At 43.9% G+C, this 20639-nt stretch overlaps 1 protein-coding gene across 1 annotated transcript in view; it reads right to left on the bottom strand.

The window, feature by feature from the left end:
* HS3ST4 (heparan sulfate (glucosamine) 3-O-sulfotransferase 4) overlaps positions 1-20639 on the bottom strand; it is a 487219-nt gene that overhangs the window by 83517 nt on the left and 383063 nt on the right. The gene's annotated exons all lie outside the window — the stretch shown is intronic.

The raw sequence follows: 20639 nt of genomic DNA, 5'->3' as shown, positions 1-20639 counted from the left end.
AAACAAAAAACAAACAAACAAACAAAATTAAAAAAAAACTATACCAATAGTCCATGATGCATGGCAATGAAGATGATTCCAAAACAGAGGAAGGTGGGCAAGGATGCAGGCATTGGGCCAAGGTTCAGGTACAACTGTTTCATCCCTGGGATCAAAAATGGATGAGTAAGGCAAAGTAGGTCCTCATTTGATTGACAGCACCCAGTATGTTATCATGGCAGAAATCTAGGTGAGAGGAACAGGCAAGACTCCCACTGATTAAAGTTTAATGTGCCCCAATCATGTTGCCAAGCACTGTTGACAAAGTTGTGACTACCCCGTTTTATAGATGAGAAGACTAAGGCCCAGAGGACATTAAACAGCACCTCAGAACTGGATCCAAGAGTGGAACCAGCTCTGTGTCTGATTCCAAAGTGTCTTTCTCTAAATGCTTTGAGTTGGAAGAAATTGGGTTTGAATTTGGACTTAGGGAATGCAGCCCTGAGATAGAAATTTAATGGCTGAATAATGCACATGTGCTGTTTTACCCACTCAAAGCTCATTCATCTTTTTCTCCATTTTTAGCCCACATACTTCAGGTAGAACTCCATCAGCAACTCCAGATGGTGGAACACATGATGTAGCCTAGCTAGAATATTTCACTGCCCTGGCCACAGAATAATTCATTTCAGGATGAGCACATGACCTAATCAGTCCAGCTAGGGTGAATCTTGACCTTTATAGGAGCCACTAGGAGAAAACAAAAACAAAAATGAAAAAAGCAAGCTTCTTTTCCCTTTTCCCTATGGAACTTGAATAGGAGAATTTGAAGATACAGTTGCTGGTTCCATCTTGCCATCATGAGATTCTATCCAGTCGGAGAATGAAGTCAACACAGATATCTGAGCCCTGAGATTAATAAAGAAAAAGAAACTGATAAACAAAGCCTGATGACGTCATGTGAGCCCCTGAGTCAAGCTACACTTAGAGATGGAATAAATTATCCTTTTCATATTCCTGAGTTAAGAAACTCCCAGCCACTTAGACTAGTTTGGTTAGGTTTTGCGTCACTTCCAATAAAAGTCCTACATTAATTCTGGACAAACAGTAAAGTCAAAAGTAGGCCAAGTTCCACAATTTCTGGCCAGGATTCTTAAATCTACCCTCCTCCTGATCATAATTGTTTCTGGTGCTCATGTGTAGCCAAGATGGTGGTGGGGGTCAAGAAGAGTTTGAAGAAAGAAGAGATGTGGAGACTTGGAAGTTGGTAATCCTGGCTATTCTCTGCCTTGACTAACACTGCACTGTAAGCCAGGACCACGCCATTCAGCAATAAGTATATGCTGCATAATGAGCAATCTCCTGTTAAAGGAAGACAACGTATTTTCCACAGTCATGCTCAACTAATTTATTAGTGCTTTTTGAGATGGCAAAGAGGCATCTGGCTAAAGTAGTCTGTGGAAATGATTTAATTAGATTGAGAAAAAAAATAAGAAGAAAGATAAGAAGAACTTTGACAAGTTTCTACATCAAACGCTGTTCAAAACACTGCATCACCATAGGGTTGGGATGTGTGTGCATTTTGCCATGAATTTGCTCAGAAACCGGTAATAGAGAAGAAATAAACAAGCCCTTTAGAAGCTGGGAACTTGTAATAAGTGAGATTCTTCAAAGATCAAAGACAGCATTTGTCTTACTAAACATCTTTATGAAATACTGAGGATTTACTGTAAAGTAAAAAACCTCAATATGTGGATAGCAGTGAATTCTTCCAGTTAGTGAGAAGCCAGAGGAATTGGAATCCCCAGCCAATCAGTAATTAATGACTGAGGAGTTCATTACAAAATCCCAGCCAATCAATCGCAGGGTGGTACTTGAAATGTTGTGGGCATTTCTAGACCAAAGAAAACTAGAAATTGCTGCTTTATGCCTCAGTATGGTGTCTGGGAGAACACTGAACACATATGAGGTGCTCAATCATTATAAAAGTTTTTATACCAGATTTCAGATGACCTTGGCTATCTCCCACCTCAATGGGTGATTGCAGAACTATGCTGAGAAACAGTCCCAGTCCCTGTCACAGCTAAGTGTCAGTGCAAAGATTTATGAGCAATGTCTGCTATGGAAAAACAAGCAGAGGGCAATGAAAAGATGACGAGTATCTGAAGACTGTAAAATGTTGAGCTGTTAGATAGCAGGAAGCAAGGAAGTCAGACAGCAGTGTACTTCAGCAACTCAGTGGCCACCAGCAAGTCCCTGGAGCAAGGGAGTAAGACGAGCTGGTGCAGAGTTGAAGTTAATCTGGTGGCAAAGCTTTCAACGAATGTATCCTTGCTGTTCATCCTACTTTACCAGCTGTGGACATCCCAAAGACTCCAGTAAAAGGACAACATAGGTCAAGCTCGAACGACTGCACCTGCTTCCTGGGGCTCCTGAGTCCTCTTATGTCTTAGGAAGCTTGAGCAGTCATCTAGTCTTTCTTCGGGGCAGGGCTGAGTTTCTCTGATTTGACCATAAGGAAACTTCTAATGCACAGACTCAGGGTTCTGACAATAATCAAAACAATCACAAGTAAAAATAATAGTCATAGGCCCGGCGCGGTGGCTCATGCCTGTAATCCCAGCACTTTGGGAGGCCAAGGTGGGCGGATCAGGAGGTCAGGAGTTTCAGACCAGCCTGGCCAACATAGTGAAACCCTGTCTCTACTAAAAATACAAAAACATTAGCTGGGCGTGGTAGCAGGCGCCTTACTCGGGAGGCTGAGGTAAGAGAATTGCTTGAACCCAGGAGGCGGAGGTTGCAGCGAGCCAAGATTGTGCCACTGCATGCCAGCCTGGGCGACAGTGCAAGACTCCGTCTCAAAAAAATAAAAATAAAATAATAATGGTAATAATAATACTAGAGCATTTGAAAGACATTAAAATATGTTCACCTTCCTGGAGTAACTCATTTAATCCTGTCAAAATCCCAGTGAGGTATCATGATCATGATCTTCACAGATCAGGCTAAAAGGGTTTCTGTGTTCTGCCTACTTCACACGGTCAGAGGAGGATGGAGATGGAAACCTGGCAACTATTAGTCATGCTGTTCAATCAATGAATTAATGAATGACGTGGTTAATTTGGGTTTTCTCACCCAAGTTTTCGTACCATGCCTATTTTTCCAGTATAGGTAGCTAAGGGACCCTCTCCTCTCTACTTTATTTCATTCTTAGGCATAAAAGATAATGTTTTGTGAAAATGGTTTTGCCTTTTCTGGCTCGGTGATTTTCTGTAAGCAAATCAGATATCACACTCTGTGATCAATATTCAAGAAAGAGAGAGAGGAGGGGAGGGAAGAAGAGAGAGAAGGGGGACAATGGTAGGGAAAGAAAGGAGGAAGGAAAAAACAGCCCAAATACAGCCCCACCTCATTTGCCATCCTGAACCCCTGGACCTGCCACTCTGACATGGTCTCTCCCTTGCCTCCACTGTGCCATGGCCTTTTCCCAGGTCCCAGGTTCTGCCTATGTCTTATTCTTTGAACCTGAGGCTTAGGATCGCTTCTTTGGGTTTCTCTGCCTGATCACAACTTGAACTCATCTTTTGAATCACATTCTTTCCACCTCCCTTGGCAAGGTATGACTCTCAGGCCTCCCACCTCAGTCCAAGGCTTCAAAGCCAGAACCCACCTTCCTCCCAGCTCCCAGGTTGGAACTGGGACAATGAATGGGGCCAGGAAAATCATCGTCCCTTGAGAGTCACTTATTTGAACTGATCGTCAGGACACCAGGAGCCAATTCAGCAGTTCCGCTTCTAGGACCTCACCCATTCCCTTTCCCTCTCTAGGCCTGTTTCCCTATCTGCACCAGAAGGAGATTGAGTCAGGTGTTCTGACGGTGCCTCCAAAGCCAAGATTCCAGAATATCTGCTTCCCTGTGGAACAAAGTAGAGGCAAAGGATACAACAGAATCAATTTCTAGCCGAGTAGATTCGCCTCTGCCCTGGGGAGCGAGAGGGTGCAGCAGAAATTCAGCAATTCTTTAGCACTGGCCCAAGACATGCTGGACAGGGAAGAATCCTGTAATCATGAGGCAGGAGAGAGCACAATCCATTAAGACCTTTTAGCCACAGCCTCCACAGAGCCGTTCACCTCCTGCTGTGCCTGTGAGCCATGTCACCCCCAGCGTTCTCAGCCAAGGAGCTCTCTCCTGCTGGCCTCTTTAGCTCACTCGGGTTGCTGCCCTGCCCTAAAGCCCACATTTAAGTCAACCAAAAAGACTGCAGGAAGAAATGCAATCTAAAAATATTAACATCCCTTTGGGACCTGATTTCTTTTTCTTCTTTTGACAAATGGAAAATCCCCAGGGGTTGTTCTGAGCTGATGCCCAGATACTGCGCAAATAACAGGCCATGGTGCAGCCCCTGGCTCAGCCCCTTTCTCCAACAGATGAGGAAATTAACTTTCAGAAAGGTTTGGTCACTTGCTAGGAACCACACAGCCACAATTACCTAGCTCAGAGAACATGTATAATGCAAAGCTCTAATGGGGCTGTTTTCCTTGCAACAACTTGTGTTGCCTCCCGGTTGGCACCATTCAATCTGACTACTCCATCAGGACCTGACTAAATCTCAGAGCAGACTTCTCAGACTGCCATCAAACTTGATTTTAATTCTCTTTCACGTTTTCTGAGTAGGACTGTGGCCTTCTACCCTGGCCCCAGTGAGATGTTTTCTGAAACTCCTGTAATACACTTCACAGTAAGATGGAGGCTTTTACCTAGTCCAGACCTGTATCTCTCTTCTTCTCACAGACAGATGCAGGTTTAGCTCTACCTGCATGACCACCACAAAGGCAAGGAAAAGGAATGCTTGGCAAGAAATGCACTAGCTTACTTCTTTATTTATCCTTTGAGACAGAGCCTCACGTTGTCGCCAGGCTGCAGTGCAGTGGAGCTATCTCGACTCACTGCAACCTCCAACTCCCAGGTTCAAGCAATTCCCCTGCCTCAGCCTCCTGAGTAGCTAGGACTACACATGCATGCCACCACACTCAGCTAATTTTTGTATTTTTAGTAGAGACGGAGTTTCGCCATGTTGGCCAGGATGGTCTTGATCTCTTGACCTCATGATCTGCGCACCTCGGCCTCCCAAAGTGCTGAGATTACAGGCATGAGCCACCGCACCCAACCTGCACCAGCTTTTAGAGTGATACATGTCACTTCTTCCTACATGTATTTGGTCAAAACAAGTCATATGGCCACACCTGAGTTTCAGCATGTGGGGATGATCCTACCATGTGCCCTGGGCAAGAGAACCAAGTACCTGTGAAAGACCCTACCTTTGGCCACAAAAAGGTGTTTGCTCTCCTCTTTAGCAGAGAGTCTTGGATAAGCTTAGATAAGTTATCCAACCTCTCTGAGCCTTAGTTTTCCCACCTATCAAGTGCGGGTTGAGTACCCCTTATCCAAAATGCTTGTGACCGGAAGTGTTTCTGATTTTGGACATTTTCAAATTTTGGAATATTTCCTTCATGTACTTACTGGCTGAGCATCCTAAATCCGAAAATCCAAAATCCAAAAATGCTCCAATGAGCACTTCCTTTGAGCATCACGTTGACACTCAGGAGTTCCAGATTTGGGGGCATTTGGGATTTTGAATTTGGGGATTTGGAATGCTCAACCTGGACCAATTTTACAAGGTCACAGTGAAGATTAAATATGAAAATATAATGTGAACTACTCCACAAAGTATACCTATCCAATTATAAATATGTATACATTTTATTATAATAATAATGATACAGATGTTGAACTTGTCATTGCTAGGATATTTACATAACAGAGAATGCTGAGCTGAGGATAGGTTGATCTGCATTGTCATGAAAAATTTTTAAAAACAACAGATAAATAAACACCTATGTGTCATGGTTCATTATTGTGGGAAACACAATGATGTCCTTCATGATTTTTTAGGAGGTTGGGAGCAGGGCAGTGGCAGGGAGAAACTCTGTCTACTGTGTAAGAGGCCGTTAATAGCACCCACCAGTGTGCACACATTAGGTAAAGATCAGTCAGAAACATCCACCTCACACTACAGGAAAGAGCACTGTTTAAACACACAGGTTTGCTGCCTTACAATGGCTCTCAGAGCACTTCCGTGCCCTCCGCTCCTGACTATGGATTGGTGGAACCCACAGCCACAATCCCAATCCTCAGCTCAGAGACTCTCTTGAAACTTTGGACTCTGATGGGGTAATTACCACCAAAATAATGACCTGGTGCTGACGCACTCCAGTTGTCTGGACGGGGGAAGAGGACAAAGACGACTAAGATGGCGCATTTCCGGGTTCTTCATCACCAACTTACCCGCGCGCGGGAAAACGCAGCCCACGCCCAACTGCGCAGGCGCAACATGGTGTCCAATCAAGGAAACCAAAACTTAGCTGGCCGCACCTACAAGACGCCCCAACACGCCCGTGTCCCGCCTATTGCCCTCCCACTCCCAAGCCTTAAACAAAAAAGCCGATCCCGGCAGGCGCGCGGCGCGAACTTCCTCGGCCCCTCCTCATATGCGAACCTAGAAACCTGGCCCAAAAACGCCGGAGCAACTTCCTCGGCCTCCACCGTCGGAAACCGGTAAACTTCGCCCTTTCTTCCTTCACATTGGCTAGCTAATAAAGTTTCTTTTTTACCTCGCCTACTTGCCTTTTCTCTGGCGCCTGCTCTGGTGGTCGCATAAAACAAATCACCAGTAGCCAGTTCTTATCTTCCCATTTCATTCTGCTGAAGACAGCCATTCTTCTTGCGCCAATGGTTTTCTGACCAATAGTTCTCAAAAACTTCCAACCTGGTCTACTGGCCACTGGTTCTGACAGCGAACCACTTACTTCCCCGGCCCCTTGATAGAAATTGAGAAGGATTCATGGGAAACAGATGTTTAGCTCTTGCCGTGTTAGGTAAACTGAGTCAACTGGGAGGGGAAGTTCATTTGAATGGAGGAGAGTTGGCTTCCTTGTGAAAAACAAGGAATCTTAATGCATTCTTCTCTCTCTCTCTCTGTCTGTTTCTCTCTCTCTCATGCAAATAAGGATACATTATGATGTAAATCCAGCTGGTCAAGTATGGTGTGTTTATACCCTGAGGAGTTTGTTATCAAATGCCCAGTGAGCCTGAAGCCTGTCGACAGACAAGCCAGGTCATTGAGAACCCTTGGCCCACACTGCAAAGCTTCACTGCCCAAATGAATCAAATCCATCAGGGGGTTAGCACACCACTTCTTTCTGGTCAATGTATATTCAGCCAAGGTGAGCTACAATATATCAGCATATTATTCATCCCAAAAACACTTAAGAGGACAGGAAAGAAAGTAGAGCTTCCATATGCACCCACATGCAATGGTTCTACAGAGTAGAAGGCATTTAGTCAGGGGATAGGGACTAGAGGTTTACTGGATTTGAGGACTTTAAAATAAGAAGTCTGAGGATTATTATGTGGGAAACTTTTCTTCAAAACTAAGGGTTGGTGGGTGTCGCTAGCTTTAGCTAGATTAGTGAGTAACATCCAGAGCTATGCTACCGCCATAATTCCAGCAGCAGGTGCATGTGCCGTCTTCCCTGATAGCCCCTGGGCCCACCAAGTCATTGTGCCCCTCAGTTCCCAGCCACCATGACCCAAAAGAGTGTCAGAATTTCCCCTACTAGTGCCCAGATTTTCCTAATTATGATCATTGCTTGAGTTCCTGCTGTGAGCTAGGCAAAGTAAAGTACTTTACAAATATCATCTCCTTTATCCTCCTAGCTGAAAACTGAACCTCATAAAGGCTATATCACTTAGCCACAGCCACACATCTTCTCAATGCCAGAGTTGAGGTTTGGGGCTGAGCCAGTCTAACTTCAAATCCTGTGCCTTCCTCTCTGACTTCAGCAGGCTGCCTCCCTGCTGAGAGCCCTGACCCTCTCTCATGAATGATTCACATTAAAGAGCAATTTGGGATGACAGAAAAAAAAAACAACTCATCAAATTTAAGAAAAGATAATGGTGATCTGGCAGTGCTGGGTAACTCTGAATTTAATGTCATAAGAACAAAATAGAACAATCAGATCTAATTTTTGTCATTTCCCCATAGAGCATCTAGTCCAGCGCTTGGAAATGCCCATGACTTCAGAGGCCAGTAAAGAGACAGCAAGGAGTCAAGATTCTCTGCTGAAGAGAAACGAAAATACCTTTCTGTGGTCAAAGGTAGGTAAAGAGCAATCGGAAACATCCATCTCACACTAGAGAAAAGAGCATTGTCTAAACACACAGCTTTGCTGCCTTGTGATGGCTCCCAGAATGCCTCTGTGCCCCCTGATCCTGACTATGAGTTGGTGGAACCCATAGCCACAATCCCACTCCTCAGCTCAGAGACTCTCTTGAAACTTTGGACTCTGATGGGGTAATTACCACCAAAACAATGACCTGGTGATGACCCACCTGACCCACTCCAGCACCCAGTTCTTATCTTCCCATTTCATTTTGCTGAATGAATGATGCAAGCCATTCCTCTTGCACCAATTGTTTTCTGACCAATAGTTCTCAAAAGCTTCCAACCTGGTCTACTGGCCACTGGTTCTAACACGGAACCAGCTACTTCCCTGGCCCCTTGATGGAAATTGAGAAGGATTCATGGGAAACAGATGTTTAGCTCTTGCCTTGTTAGGTAAACTGAGTCAATTGGGAGGGGAAGTTCATTTGAATGGAGGAGAGTTGGCTTCCTTGTGAAAAACAAGGAATCTTAATGCATTATTTTTCTTCTCTCTCTCTCTCTCTTTCTCATGGAAGTGGGGATACATTATGATGCAAATCCAGCTGGTCAGGTATGGTGTTGTGTTTATACTCTGAGGAGATACCCTTCACAAATATTTGCTGCTTTTGCCCAGGGCACCTGGTAGGATTGTCTCCATTTACTAAATCTCAGGCATGGCCATATGACCTGCTTTGACAAATGACATGTAGGAGGAAGTGATGTTTGTCACTCTAAGAGCAGGTGCATTTCCTGCCAAGCTTTCCTTTTCCTTGTCTTTGTGGTGGTAGAAGTCTGTGTTATTAAGGGAGCCTCCCCCGGCATAGATCCCTGAATGCCTCTGTGGAGTAGTGCACTTCTGCTGTCACATGATAGATATGTTTTATGAGTGAGAAATTATTTAAAATTATGGAGATTTTGTGGCGTTTGTTACTGCAACTGCCACAAAATGGTGGTATTGTTACACTTGCACAAGACATCCATAGTAAATAGTAATACAAGTAATGAATAAATAAGAAAATAAATACTAGACTCTGTTGTATTATATATATACACATATATATATATGAACATATATATGTGTATATATATGTAAATCGCATATACATGTTAGAGTCTGTTTTGAAGTTTCCAGGCAAGTTAATTGGGTCCAGAGTGGTGAATATTTGACCAGTGTCGTGCACAGGGACATACATGAAAGTCCCAAACCAAAAATCAAGATCTCCTTGTCCCCAGATGATCAGAACCACACTTCCTGAAGCCTTAAATTGGGTCTTCCTGAGAAAGAACAATCCCCTTCATTCTGAACTTCATTCTGAAATTCTCCATCAGGATGTTATAAACATCATCATAGGATCTGCTTTTTTTTCCTGAGACCTTATTGTTTAAATCTTCTGGATGTCACTGTTTATTTTTCTCTGTGTGATGTTTTTAGGACATTGGAGGTGCATGCTAAATAATCATTGCAGCAAGTATTAACATTAATTAGTTTTTCCAAGTGCTGTGATAAGCATTCAAAATGACTTATCTCACTTACTTCTTGTAAATTTGGAGACCCTAGACTTCCACCTGCTCTCACAGATCATTATAGAAAGACCACATAGTCATCGTGGATTGTTGAGGGGAGCGTCTTATGTATCAGGATTTACATGCAGATGGCAGAGCTGAAAGGGTCTCGGGAGAATATCTTTTACAGCTGGGAACTCTGAAGTTTAGACAGAGGAGGGGGCTTGCCTAAGGTAACACAGCAACCTAGAGACCCAGGACTGACACTAGGTGTCCTGTCCTGCGGTTCACTTCACTTTTTCCAATAAACTTCATGGAATTGTCTGAAGACAGCTAGCAACATATGTTACGTAAGATGAACAGTGTTAAAGAAGCTAGACAAAGCAGACATTTAGTAAATCGGAAGTCCCCACCTTAAACCAGGAATAATCTGCAGAGATAAAGGTCCCCACATGAGAGCAAAGAAGCACAGAGAGCAAAAAAGACACAAATTTATCCCAGCTCAGAGTCAAAGGAGCATGAGACCTGGTGAGGACAGTTGGGGGCAAAGCTCTTGGCTCCCTTAAGATTCTCTGATACGAGGCAGATTCCTAGGAGAAAAGACAACACCTGCATTTAACATGTATACATGGGAGTCAGGCGTGGTATCTCATGCCTGTAATCCCAGCACGTTGGGAGGCTGAGGCAGGCGGATCACTTGAGGTCAAGAGTTCAAGACCTGGCCAACATGGTGAAACCCCGCCTCTACTAAAAATACAAAAGTTAGCCAGGTGGGGTGGTGGGGAGCTCTTGTAATCCCAGCTACTCAGGAGGCTGAGGCAGGAGAATCACTCGAACCCAGGAGGCAGAGGTTGCAGTGAGCCAAAATTGTGGCACTGCACTCCAGCCTGGGTGACAGAATGAGACTCTGTTGCAAAGGAAAATAATAATAATTAAAAAGTAATAAGAATAACTTTTTTATGTTGGAGTATTCAGAATGAAAACTCAAAGATACAGAAGAAGTTGTCCATTTTCATGCTTAGATTCAACAAAGGGTAGACAACCGAGTGGAAATAGGATTGGACATAAAGGGTCCAATGGAATGCCAATAGACTGAGTGGGGACAGGCAGCAAGGCCTCTCTGTCTAGATTTTTCTTGGCCTCTCTGAGCAGTGTTCCTTCCTTGTGAGTGTGGGACACGACCCTCTCTGGAATGGGAGTCTCATGATCTATAGTCAATGATTTCTTTATGGCCAGTACTTTACCCAGCAGGTCAGAATAATATTTTTAGAGTTCCTGGCTGACTTTAGGAAAGAGGGGTTCCGGTTTCTATGAACTGCCTTGGGGAAGAGGGCAGAAGGAAGGAAGGGAAGGAGGGAGGGAGGAAAAGAGGGAAGAAGGGAGGAAGGGAGGGAGGAAGGAAAGAAAGAGAGAAAGAGATGGGAGGGAAATTGAATGGAAAGAAAGGGAGAGAGGAAAAAGAAAGAGAGAAAGAAAGTATATGGGGTGGGGAGGAAGGAGGGAGAACAGAAAACAGAGAGGGAGGCAATAAAAGAGATTAGAGAAAGATCAAAGAGAGGGAGGGAAGATGAGAGGAGGGAGGAGGAGGGAGAGTGAGTGGGGCCCTCCACAGCTGCATGAAATCCTTGCGGTGAACCTAGGTTCTTGACCAGAGAGACTGGAGCTCTGGTCTCTCTGTGTGATCTTTGACATATTTAGTATCTTTAAGTCAGTTTCCCCCTGGGTAAATAAACACAATAATATTGACCTCTCAGGGTCTGTTGTGAAGATTAAAAGGGACACCTTGTGAAAAAAAAAATTATTAGTTTCACTTGCCCTGTGAAGGTGGGCTTCCTGGAATCCTGCTCATCTTTGTCAGGAAAGCTTGTGGGAGGAGGCTGTGTTATCTGTGTGTAGACAGCCCTGAAATCTGCATATGGCTCTAGTAGTTGTCAGTCTCTGCTTGAGGTTTGCAGGGTAATTAAAGGCACAGTAGGCAGGTGTCATTAACTTGTTAACCTAAAGTTTTCGCCCCACTCCCCACCCCCACAGGAAGGGAGATTGCAAATGCGTTTGGAGGAACCAAGTCTGACTTAGAGAGTTTCCTTTCAATTATTTTCCCTGGAGCCTTGCACATTTGTTGGGCTCATTATTAAAACTCAGGGTCTGCATTGTATTAATCCACCACACCTCTCCGGATGAACACAGTGGGTGCCAGTCTCCTTAAACTCAATGCTGCCTAAAGGAGATCCCTGACCTCCTGTCCACGTGGTTCCCTCCATTCCAGCTCCGGGATGCAGACAGTGTTTAACATTTCCAGCTAAATTGCTCAAGTTATGCAATTAGGCCTTCTGAGTAGAAGCTCTATTTTTCACATGCTTCTGGGGGCCATCAAAGCAAGGATTCTCTGAATGGCACTTTTGAAATTTGGAATGTAAGGCTGACAGTAATAACACTGGACGCATGCCTTCACACAATTGGCAGTGCCTGCATACACCTCAGCTCATTTATCACCAGGGCAATATGCATGGGGTATGGCTTTGTCCGCTGGATGCATAAGAATGCTGAGGCTCAAGAAGCTCAAATCTCTCTGCAGAGGGTGCCTGGTTAGTGAGTGGTACGGAAGGAGTCACATGCGAGTCTTTGACCACTTAGCTGGGACCCCGTCTGTCTTAACCCACATGGTAGCTGCAGTACTTTCCACGGTGCCTGGCATATGAAATGGGCTCAGTAACTATTTATCATTCACTATTTGCTTCTGGAGAAACAATAATTCATGCCATTATGTAATTCATACCTAAGAGTGTGTGGACATTTCCAATCCTGCTTATAGACTGAAAACAAAGGCCTATCTAATCCTACTAATTCATCTCAGCTTATGGGATGATTTCAGGGTATGAGGACTGTGACATGGTAAAAAAATATATATATATATACACACATACACACACACACACACACACACACACACACAGTCTTCTTCCTCTTCCCTGCCATACAACTCCTAAAATTCTTAGGATCTCCAAAGTGATGTCTTTATGTATATTAATGAGAGGACTGGTGGCTGGCAGCCCCTAGGTAGCTTCAGGATGGGGCTGGTTACTGGAAAGACCAAAGCAGGACTGGAGGGTTGAACTTTCAGCCCTGCTTCCCAATCTTCAGCGGCGAGACGGCAGAAGATTAAGTTGATCACCAAGGGACAATTATGCCTGTATAATACAGCCTCCTTAAAAACCCAAAGGGCAGGGTTCAGGGGCTTATGGACAGCTGGACATGTGGAAGCTCCTGGAGGACGGTGCACCCAGGGAGGGCACAGAAGCTCCTCACTCCTTCCCATATGCTTTGCCCTGAGCACCTCTTCGTCTGTATCCTTTGTAACATCCTTTATAACAAACCAGTAAACCTAAGTATTCCCCTGAGTTCTGTGAGCTGCTCCTGCAAATAATCAGACTTAAAGGAGGGGGTTGTGAGAATCCCAATTTATAGACAACCAGTTAGAGGCACAGGTAAAATGACCTGGGGCTTGAGCTCAGCCTCAAGCTGTGGAATCTGACGCTATCTCTAAGTCGAGGGTGTCAGAATGGAATTGGTGGCCGTGCAGTTGGTGTCCGCTGCAGAACTGATTGCTTGCTTGGTGTGTGGGGGACAACCCACATATAGGGTCACAGACCTCTTGTGGGTTGATCGTTGTGATGTGAAAACAGAGGAAAAACTGTGTTTTTCCACTCAAGGACACACCCACACACACAGAGGCACGCATTCCCCCCCGTCCCCCGGCAACCAGTACACATGCGCACAGGCACATGTACTCACAGCTACATCATTCTCCTGATGACTTCCCAGCAGGTCCACCACTTTCCTCCCCACTCACCTTGCCTTCACCCACAGCAGCACTTCCCAGCCTTCTAGCTTTCCATCCCACCTTCCTAATATGTGTCATTACTTATAGGACTTATTGTATTTTTTTTTCAATATTTTCTTTAACTCACTTTTTAAACACATGACTACCTTTAGAAAATAAGGAAATAATAAGATAATAATTATTATGTCAATATCACAAGCAGAAGCCTAGAATCATTTGCCATACATAAAAGGCAATCATAAAAATTCAATAAGATGAAAACAAAACAGTAGTCTCCAATTTTACCTAGATAATCATTATTTCTCAAGGCTTCTTATCTCTGTTTTTTCTCAATAGGGGACATTAACAAAAGGCAGAGAGGTATAAGAGACGTAGTATGATCAACTAACACATTCTCCTTAAAGAATTGCAAGAAAAATGGAAAGAGAATGACTTTCTTGCTGCGAGATTCAATGTTTTTTTTAAATTTTTTATTTTTTAGACAGGGTCTCACTCCATCACCCAGGCTGGAGTGTGGTGGTGTGAACATGGCTCACTATAGCCTTGAACTGTTGGGCTCAAGCGATCCTCCCACCTCAGCTTCCCAACTAGCTGAAACTACAGGTATGCACCATCACACCTGGCTAATTTTTTTTTTTAATTTTTAATAGAGATGGGGGTCTCACTGTGTTGCCCAGGCTGGTCTCAAACTCCTGGGATCCTCTCAAGGCCTAGGATCCTCTCACCTGGGCCTCCCAAATTGCTAGGATTCCAGGCATGAACCACTGCACCAAGCTGGGATTCAATGTTGTCGAATGCTGTGTCCTAGTACCACTTAAAACTGTGTCACACACACAACCACACACATATTCAGTGTTGCATGTTCCATGCAGGTAAATGGTGGCCTAGAGGAAGAATTACATCCCAACTCCTTTAAGTAACATTCCAAGAGTTGTGCTATATGGTCGACAATCTATCCTTTTTCATGTTGCCACCTGGGCCTGCCATTGGTTCTAGACTATTACAGACTGAATTGCTTCCTCCCTAACATTCATGTGTTGAAGTTTGTTCCTACATTCATTTGTTGTGATTGTATTTGGAGACACGGCCATTAAAGTGGTAATTAAGTTCAAATGAGGTCATTAGGCTATGCCCGAATTCAATCTGAACAGTGTCCTTACAGAAGAGGAAATGAAGACACAGACACCCAAAGGGAAGAGGATGGAAAGACACAAGGATAAAGCAGCGATGTAACAGCCTAGAGAAAGTTCTCAGGAAATGCCAGTCCTGCCGACACCTTCATCTTGGACTTCCAGGCTCTGTGGCACTGCCACTGCTCAGGTGGTTGCCTCACACCTGGTTGGAGCAGGAGTCATGCCTCTCCTCAAGCAATGCTCTGAGTGCCCTCATCACCAGACTTTTTCAAACCATGCACAAAAGTAGAATTTCCACTTTTGCCCAAATCCTGCAGTCTGTTCCGCCACTCATGGTCCATTATCACCACCTTCTACCTTTGGCTTCTCATCATGAACTTCTTGAGTCCAAGGTCCAGATCTTACTCATATAATAGGAGTTCAGCAAATGAATCTTTGATAAGATTGAATTAAGTACAAGGAATTAAAATGAACTGACTGGAAACTGAAGGAAATGAGTAATAGCTGAGAAAACAGGGCTTTGGAGACGAGATCCCGGCTTGCATTCTGTCTCTTTCATTTGCCAGCTGTGTGACCTGGGTGACTTCTTAAGCACTCTGGGCTCTCTCATCTTCTTACCTGGAAAGCAGGGTTAATAACAGCATCCTTCAAGGCTGTTTTAAGGATTAAACTAGATAAGGGAGACTTCCTGGGCAAGACACCAACTGCCAAATGACTACCTTCCCTTTCCACCAACTTCCCACTGGAATATTCATGAACATATACACACACCGATAAATGAAAGGTTGCTGCAGTCTTGGGAACAAAATAGTACTGATCGAAATCTTCTGGGCCCTCAAGGAATTTTCACTAACCAAAGAAAGGAAGAATCCCTAATGCAGAAAAATAAGGCCAGGCACTTCTGCTACAACTTCTGACCTACAGGGGCTTAGAGATGAGAACCCTGTGTCAGCCAGAGGCAGGAAGGCTTCTCCATCATGCAAGAACTCTGTGAGAAGGTGCTCATGGCAACTTAGCCCTCCATTGCCCTAATTACCCAATGAGTACTTCCTACGCTTATGCAGGACTACAATGCCCAGTGGTGGAACATAGCAATCACATGCATTCTCTCAAGCAGGAAACCACAGAAACAGGTAAATCAAGGCAGCTACAGCTTTTTACTCTTTTTTTTTTTTTTTTGCAAGAAAGGAATGAAGAGGAAACATATTGTACTAGTTAACAGCACAGACTTCAGCACCAGTTTGCTTACATTTAAATTTTGACTTAGACACTTACTAGTTGTACGATGTTGGATGAATTAGAGTGACTCATTTCTTCATCTGTCAAATGGGAATACTAAGAGTACTAATCTCAGAGGGTTACTGTGCAGATTAAATGAATGTAAAAGGCTTTGGAATAGTGCCTAGCACCCCAGTAAGTATTGCGTAATGTTTACACACATACACACACACACACACATATATATTTCTCAACATGAAGCTGAGATAGGAAATTCCTCCTGAGTCTTAAAGAGCCACACTGGCTAAACATCTTCCAAGATGCCAAAAATCTGGTTCAGAGTGGTAAATCTCACTGATATAAGAGACAGGTTCTAACAGCAATCAGAAGTGAAGTGAAGGGTCCACAAGTAAATAAAGAAGGGAAATAAAGATGAATCTACAAACACTAACATAGACAAACAGCAGAACTGAGTAAAACTTTTTCCTGGGCCGGGCACCGTGGCTCATGCCTGGAATCCTAGCACTTTGGGAGGCCGAGACAGGTGGACCACCTGAGGTCAGGAGTTCGAGACCAGCCTGGCCAACATGGTGAAACCCTGTCTCTACTAAAAATACAAAAATTAGTTGGGTGTGGTGGTGAGCGCCTGTAATCCCAGCTACTCAGGAGGCTGAGGCAGGAGAATCGCTTGAACCTGTGAGGCGGAGGTTGCAGTGAGCGGAGATCATGCCGCTGCACTCCAGCCTGGGCAACAGAGGGAGACTCTGTCTCACAAAATAATAATTAATAATAATTCCTGTCCTTACATGAGGAAATATAAGCACAGCCAAAACTTGTGCAGCAAGAAAGAAGGCTACAGAAATTGTAAAACACAGGTAGAATATGCCTATGGAGAAGATACTATAGGCAACAAGGGTAATTTTTTGAAAGTGAATGTTTTATGGTTTCCATAAAGTTTCAAAAATGTAATTTTGATGTAATATAAAATAAAGCTGAAATGATTAAAAAAAAGACTGAAATGAATAAATAGTTGTTTGTGGTAAGCTAGATTGTATAGAAAACAGAAATAAAATAAAGAGAGTTAAAATATGCATTAAATGTGGTCAAGGAAAAGGTCAGCTTCAACGCATGAAAATATAACCCATGTGAGAGAAAACTTGGGATGTTATAAAAGTACAGGAAAACAGCAAAGAAGATGAAAATGTTAAGAGAGATGGAAAATTCGTGAAGAGCAGTTGTTCTTTCTTTTTATGAGACGGAGTCTCGCTCTGTCGCCCAGGCTGGAGTGCAGTGGCTGGGTCTCAGCTCACTGCAAGCTCCGCCTCCCGGGTTTACGCCATTCTCCTGCCTCAGCCTCCTGAGTAGCTGGGACCACAGGCGCCCACCACCTCACCCGTCTAGTTTTTTGTATTTTTTTAGTAGAGACGGGGTTTCACCATGTTAGCCAGGATGGTCTCGATCTCCTGACTTTGTGATCCGCCCGTCTCGGCCTCCCAAAGTGCTGGGATTACAGGCTTGAGCCACCGTGCCCGGCCGAAGAACAGTTGTTCTTAAAGAAGGTGTCGGACATACCAAAAAAATCAACCATCAAAGGCTTAGGAAAAGCGAGTAATGAACAAGATAGACATGGTGCCTACATTAGCAGAGCTCAGAATCTAATGTGGAGAATCCTGGGAATCAGGTAAAATCCACCAGTGTGGACAGTCTACACTGGTGAGCCTGCTCATTTTCCGCCTTCTTATGTACTGCGAGTTCTAGCGCTACATTCAACTAAATTAGTATTTCCCAAACCGACTCCCAAGGGATAATGTTTTCAATATGTTCTGGCTCTTCTGGGTAAAAGCAGTTCTTTTGTCAAATAAGTACAGGCAAGAATATATTAAATTAAACTAAAGAAGAATTCTTTACTCCAGAACGTTAATGCTAAGATGCATTATGAATTCAAAAGACAGTGATATCATGCTGCCTTTTTAAATTCAGAAAGGGTAGAGGTCAATTTTTTCCTCATACTTTTCCCCATGATGCTACCCCCTGCCTTTCTTTTTCATCTCTTGTAACAGCTACTGACATCTCTCAGACACAGCTGAGAAATGCCACGGTAGACCCTGAGCAAGCAAATGCCAGGATCGTAATAGGTCAGGCTCTCTAGATGTGTTCTTAGTGCTACACCCACAGCCTTTAGAGCAGGTTGATATACAAATTACACAGTCGCATGGGCTCTTAGTGTCTTTTGCAGAATCATGGTTGCACAGACGACTGTCAGTCTCCCAGGAGAGCGTTGAGATTTGTAGACTGGTCAGCAGTCAATCCTTTCCTGGGTCTTAAGTGTCTCAGTTTACCTTCCCTGCCACTCTGGTGCCGGAGACCACAGGACATGATAAAGCTCTGGGTCCCAGCTTCCATCAGATGGTATCCTTTAATGGGACATGGATGACTGACAATGTGGTCCTACAACATCACATCTGCCTGAGTAAGCAGCCTGCTTCCTACCAGAATCCAAGCATCATCCTAACCCGGAAATGCCCCCTGCCTGGCCGCATCCAGTGGACTAGACTCCTGGAATGTTGAAATGGATGTGTATCCCTAGCTTGCCCATCCCTAATCTAGATCCTTCCTATTTTTTTTTAACTTACATGTACCATGGTATTCATAAGAGACATAATAAAGGAAAGGGAGGAAGAGCCAGATGAAAAGATGCATGGGACAAGGTCTGGAAAGGACCCAAGTGCAGGAGCTTCCATCTCCATGTAGTTGGGGTGCATGATCCTGGCACTCAGATGTGTTCACCAACCCAGAAGCTATGCCAACATTCATAGTTCGGGGATATTTGTAAAGCCTTCATCACATAGGAAATATCAATTATTATTTCCACTACCAGCCCCTCTCCCCTCTCCAGAGAATGGGGGTGTGAGGCTGAAAGCTCCACGGCTTCCCCCTTTTCCTCCCCTTCTCTCTTCCTGCGCAGTGGTCCCTTGGCTACTCCTTGAAGCTCTTGCAGAATCAAGTAACAGCTCTGATGAAAGATTTGTCAATGGAGAAATCGGACTCACCAGAGGTACAAACATGAGGCCTAAAGCCACCGCTGGGTTTCTTTAGCCACACAACGCAGTGAAACCACTATTCCAAAATCGAGCAGAAAATTCTGAGACCAGACTGCCTGGGTTGGGATTCTAGTGACACCACTTACCAGCTGTGTGATTTGTGGCTATTTGTCAAACTTCTCTGTGCCTCAATTTTTTATTCTGCAAAATATGGCTAATAATGATTCATGGAGGATCCTAGCTGAAGACAGTGAAACTGGTTAAGAGGTTTTTGCATTCATCCAGATAAATGCTAGTAAGGGCCTGGGCTGAGGTAGTGGCAGGGAGGATGAAGAGGGGGAGGCAGAATTTGAAAGTTATTTGGGAGGATTAATGGCACAATTTGGGGACTAATTAATCATGGAAGGTGGGGGTGCAAGAAGGGGAGGGGTTTAAAGTACAGCTTCTCAATTTTTTACTAGCATAGCTGAGTGAATGTAGATGCTATTAACCGAGCCAGTTCATAAGGGAAGATTGTAATTGCTGCGCAAGTTGCAGAGAGGCTCCCTGGTAATGATTGCTTATCTCTTTTCCTTCTCATCATTACACTGTGGTTACAATTCTCACATGAGGAAGCTGTGTTTGATGCCTGACATCTGGGACCTCACTTAATCCCCACTAGAACGTCATGATGTGAATGTCTTCCTATTATTCCTATAATGTAACAGAGTCACTGAGCCTCAGAGAGGTAAAGCAACTTGCCCCAGATCACACAGCAGCTAGGCTGGGATTTCAACTCAACAAGAGTGGCTTCCCCATGCTATTAGCCTTCCAGTATTCAACACGTTTCTTCAAACAACTCTACCAGAGACGTATGACAGATTTCATCATCTGTGCAATCCTTCTGCATGAAAGGGTTCAGATTCTTCTACACAATTTTTATTTGAAACCCTCCATGAATAGATTGTAGAATTTGTCCTAGCTATTGTAAAGTTGCTTTGCCATAGCGCGCACTTGTCACAGCTGCTTTACAAATCTCTGTGGGTGCATTATGCTTGCACAGTGCGGTTTCCATGTCTAATTATAATGTTGAAAGCTACTACATGCACAGGTAGGTAGGTATACAGATATTGAGAACATACAGCAATACCATTTTAACATAAAAGTGCTTGTGCTTTAGAAGAAGAATAGCAACTTTTTAACTCTTGGGTACTATTTGTTTTGCTGATAGCTGAGTGAAATTGGGGGGGTGTTAGAAAGCTGTGAATAATGTTTAATATTAATATTATAGGTTACCTGGGAAAAGGGATTTAAGTGTAAAATGATACTGCCAAAATCCAGCAAAAGGCTGAAAGTTCAAACCACTCTAAATATTGATTTGACTCAATTGTGCAATTGAAAACATTCCTATTTCCCAGGAGAAGAGTCATTCCTGAGGAAAACTGTGAAAACGGAATGTAAAAAGGAAAGAGAAGAAAAAGTCACACTGCAGATCTACACTGAACAGTTTGCTTTCATCTTTTGGGAAATTTATTTCCATCTCCCAAAAAAGAGAGCTGCAAATAATGATTCTCCTGATGTAACCATCCCAGTTGGATCATGTTAAAAAGCTTTTAGGAGGAAAGCAGTAAGTAAATTCAACTGTTCAGATGCATTTGGATGTAATCCTAAAGCGGTAGCC

This window comes from Mandrillus leucophaeus, unplaced genomic scaffold (genome assembly GCF_000951045.1).
Source record: "Mandrillus leucophaeus isolate KB7577 unplaced genomic scaffold, Mleu.le_1.0 Scaffold32, whole genome shotgun sequence".
In the NCBI taxonomy this organism is placed as follows: domain Eukaryota; kingdom Metazoa; phylum Chordata; class Mammalia; order Primates; family Cercopithecidae; genus Mandrillus; species Mandrillus leucophaeus.
This window is presented reverse-complemented; position numbering and strand designations above follow the sequence as displayed.